This window comes from Anoplophora glabripennis, unplaced genomic scaffold (genome assembly GCF_000390285.2).
Source record: "Anoplophora glabripennis isolate ALB-LARVAE unplaced genomic scaffold, Agla_2.0 scaffold1065, whole genome shotgun sequence".
Taxonomy (NCBI): Eukaryota; Metazoa; Arthropoda; class Insecta; order Coleoptera; family Cerambycidae; genus Anoplophora; species Anoplophora glabripennis.
The window spans coordinates 38,982-43,795 of NW_019417141.1; the positions used below are offsets into that span (position 1 = coordinate 38,982).

At 33.4% G+C, this 4,814-nt stretch overlaps 1 pseudogene; it reads right to left on the minus strand.

Annotated features, from left to right (window-relative positions):
* Positions 1 to 615: 615 nt before the first annotated feature.
* LOC108914907 lies at positions 616 to 2,290 on the minus strand (annotated as a pseudogene).
* Between the last annotated feature and the right edge of the window lie 2,524 nt (positions 2,291 to 4,814).

Here is a 4,814-nt window from a genome sequence, read left to right on the forward strand (position 1 = left end):
TGTTTTTCCGCTGATAAAAACACCACTTCCATAGAACTCATTTTTACTACTAAAACTATACTGCAACTATTTAAAGGAGAGCGCGATTGTATGCAATTGTCAAATGTGACGGATTTTGTAATATAAAGACCGCGATCAGCTCAGCCCAGAATAGACCGCGATGCGACGGGACGGGACCGCGATCGCCTTAAAGCTTTAGTTTGTTAGAATTGTGCGTCGCAGACGACATACGCAGTTAGCAGAATCTGTAGCGTTCAACTTTATCGGTTTTGAAGGAGGGTGTTTTGTTAGATTTAGTGCTTATTATATTTATATTTTTTTTTTCCATGACAATGGCTGAATATTTTTTGTAGACAATAGATACTTATTGAAAAAGAACATGAAAAAGATATTTTAAATTTAATTAGATGTCGTCGTCAAAATAAAAATAAAAGTGAAGATCGAATCTTTTCGAACAGACGTTTGGAAGGGACGGTATACAATGGGGGATATCCTCGTAAGAGATCGATTAATTTCTCGTCTTCCTCTGGTGAAAACTTGGTTTTAAAATTCGTTAAAAATAAACGCTTTTTTAGCACTGTGCGCTGTGAGCTCAACTGAACGGTTGCGATGAAATCAAATCGAACATTTCTTTCCATCCAATAATTCAGTAGATAAAATAATTGAGTTGCAAGTTTCTACATTTAGTCTGTTTCTCAAATCTGTTTTCATTAAATTGAGTTTTGAAAAAACCCGCTCAGCAAGCTGCCGAGGAGTGTGGGAGGCACATAACTGCTTTGATAAGTTTAGTTAAATGTGGAAACATTGGAAGGTTTAATTCATTCTTTAACAGAAAAACTTGTTCCCAAAATTCATTGAAATTGCAGTTTTCAAATTTCTATAAAATATCAACATCGGGCAAAAGTCTCCACTCATTATTCACTTGTTCAATCATCAGGTACTACTTTCTTCGGAAAATATGCAACAGCATTAGAGATGGACGGTATTTCTCCACTCATAGCATTTTTTGATGAAAAACTCGAAAGAAATATCAGGTACTCATCCTCAAAATTGAAACTTTTGCGAATTTGTGAGCATAATTCAATATAAAATTTTAAAACATTAACTCGAAAAGCTTTCAGCTCACTCTGGTTAATGTTATTTTCTTTGATAAATAGTTCAACATTTGCCCCAACATAGACTGCGTCAATATCTACATAAAAATCAGGATTTGTTGGAGGAATTTTTCATCATTCAATCTTTTGAATTACATCTCTTTTTATGTAATTTCTTAAAATAGTTTTGTAAATTGATGTAAACTTATCATATAAGAGATGGATTTGTGTCCCTTCACTTTGGAATTGTAAGTTTATTTGATTCACAATGTCCAATATGTATGATAGGAAGAGGAGATACAGCTTACAAATGGGGTTTCTTAAATTTTCCAAAATTTTGACTTCACAGTCAAGAACGGTGCTGCTCTCTCCCTTTTCAAATATAAAATCAGTAAAATATAGATTGAGAGAGTTCCATAGAAGAAGAACTATATCTACTACTGCCTAAAAAGTAACCAAATATATGCATAATAATGAATAAATTATCTAAAATGCCCTACCTGCAGTGATAACCATCTCGTTTGAGTAGGTCTCAATAACTTGTACGGTTTCAAATCTAAAAATTTCTCAAACTCCTCAAACTGTTCGGCCCTTTTCGGACTATTTGAGAAATGATTGTACAGTGACCTTACAAATTCTTCCACCCAAGAAGGTAATTTTCCACATGCAGCACTGGAACATAGATGTAACGAATGGCAGGTACACCCAAGTGTAAAAATTCTGGAGTTTAATTGTTTCAACCTAGCTTGAACACCAGATATTTGCCCCATCATCACACTCGCATTATCCGCTGCAAATCCGAGCATGTCCATTACATCCACATTATTATCCCTTAACAAACGTAGAATCGCATTAAAAAGTGCTTCAGCAGTTGCCTCATTAACTTTCAGCAAGCCAAAAAACCTGTCCCTTACAATATTATTGGAACAATATCTTATAACAATAGTTAAGGCTTTTTTTAGCGACACGTCAGTTGATTCATCAATAATCATTGAATATAAATCATCACAGTCATGCAGTTGCTTTTGCAGAGTTAATAAACTTTCTTTAGACATGCAATCATTGGTAATAAGTGTTGCTTTCGTTCGGCTACATTTTATGTCCTTTGCTATTTGTGAGTCTGGACATACAGACTGAAGAAGTTGGGGAAGATGCTCCATTAAAAGAAATGGAAGGTTATGTTCATGGAGAAACATAACTAACTTTAGTTCACTAGAAAACACTGCTTTTGTGTGTCTTATAGCTTTTTCATTGATATAGGAATAGGCCTTCATGCTTGGTGTCGACAAGGCTGCTTTGATCTTCTCATTGTGTCTTTTTGATCCGTCGTGCCTTTTCATATGTGTGGAACCTCCAGCAACAAATCCATTACTGAGAAATCCAAGCCTCTGAATTTGTGAGGATAAGTCAATTTCTTTTTCTTTTGTGGAGATTTAAAATTAGTATTATAATCATCTTCAGAATTACTGTCTTCAATTTCGTTGGCGATTTTGGGGCTACAAAACATCAAACTATATTTGCATTGCACACTTAAAATACTTTGATCTAATATAGTAACATTTACTTACTTCTGCATTGTGAATTGTGAATTCTGATCTAAAAAACAGGAAACAATGACTAACATCACAGAACAAACTAAAAATTAACTAACAGTTCACATAACTCTACCTAATCTATGGTTCACATCAGATCGTACCTTAGATCATAGATAAAATATACGGATGGGCTTTTTATGGGGTGTCCGGACCTACAGAGGGAGTTGGCGCAAGAGTAAGGAAAGCCTACCATCTTTCGGCTCCACACTCCTAAACTAACGAGATCATTTTCTTTGACAAGAATATTGGCGCGTATATTCTTTGAAAATGATTTTTGGTATTTTTTCAAAGTCTGGTATTTGTATTAATATGTGGTTTTGTACTAAAATTTGGGATAGTTGTACAGACGTACTTTTCACATTGAAATGTACCAGATCTGGTACAATGGTACCAGCACTGGCAACACTGCCTAAGCAGACTCTTAACAAACCAGCTGCCCATCTTCTTGTGTTCTTGATTCCAACGTAAGTCCGATGCGCACAAGTGACTGTCTGCATTGCGTCGCCTATAGCTCTAACATACCATAGCTTTATGCATTCTCTCCTTAATTGTTTATTTTCAATGCCTTCTAGATTTCTAAACCGAAACTAGAACATCATAAACTTCAAGTGCGTATAAAAAAATATTATATTTTATAAATTGATTAAGTGATACCTACTGATTACTACTAAGTACCAAATTTTTATCCCTAAAATAATTTTCCCAAAAATGTTTTCTAAAGACAATGAATTGCCCACAAGATAATCGTAATTATTCAGCAAATACGAGTACATTAATCTTGGCTTAGGTAGTTATAGATAAGTAAATACAATTTATACAAATTAAGATGATGTTATTTACATACAAATAATATCTTAATCTTGGTAGTTATAGATAAAATACCTACCTACCTAGATCGAAAAAGTTTTATTCAAGACACGAGGATTGATTCCCTACTGCGTAGGTCTGAATTATTCCAACATGAACGTGAGTTCCTTTTTTCTTTATTCTTATCTGAAATACAATGTTATCAAAGGGAAAGTATCCAATTCTCGCTTCTCAACTTTTTCCTGCTATAATTTTTTTTTATTAGCTAGACAGCACAGAACACCGGATCGATTAGCAATTTGAACCGTAGCAGATATGAGATTTGAGAGGAAGAATAGATAATATTATAATAAATTACACACCAATTGTCATAAATTTATTAACACTTTAACAAAAACAAAAACTTATAGGTGTCAGATGTTTATATTAAAACTAGAAGGCTTGGAGATTATTTTATGAGACAAAGAAAGTTAAATTCAAATGGCCACATTTATGTTTTACATATTTTGATTATATGAACTCACAAATAGAGTGCTGCTTCAACATAAAATTAAATTTACCTACTATTATCTTTTAATAGTAAAAAACATTTAAATTTTCCTTTATTTATTTCAAAAAAAATTACATCGCTACTCCTTGACAATTGATAATACAAATTTTCCTTGAGCTCTGAAACGCGCAAATCAAAAAGATAAAGAACCCAGAATGAGACGGGATTAGAATGCTACTGACCCTCATAGACTCCGTTCCCCACTCCACTACTTTGCCATTGCGCATCGTGCATTCAGAGTTAAAATGAATTTGGTTTATCTCGTATGTTTACTATGTCATTTGTTGTGTCATACTCAATTCAGACGTGAAAGGAATGTAATATCTCCATAGCTCCATATGAAGGACATTGAAAGTTAATAGATATGAAAATTTAATCAAGAAAATATTTCTGACACCTTTACTCATGCATACAAACTAAAAATTCAGTACATACTTCTGATCCCTATCTGAAGAATTTGCTTAATTTAAAGAACTCTTACTATAAGAGTAGTTAGAAAATTATTGCACTTACTTGCATTAGCTAAAAGATAAGATTCTCCATATGATATTTTCGATATCAGACAGTCACTATAATTTTTAACTTTAATATTCCACAAAGGAACTCCAATTAAGGAATTGTCTAGAATATCCAATTCAGGAACATGGAACGAAAACTGATAAGACTAACAGATAGTTGGGTTTGCGTGTTGATTCTGCAATCACGATCAAATACTTATACGAGTATAATCCATTCCGCGTAATTAAAACTACATTCACCAGTCAATTA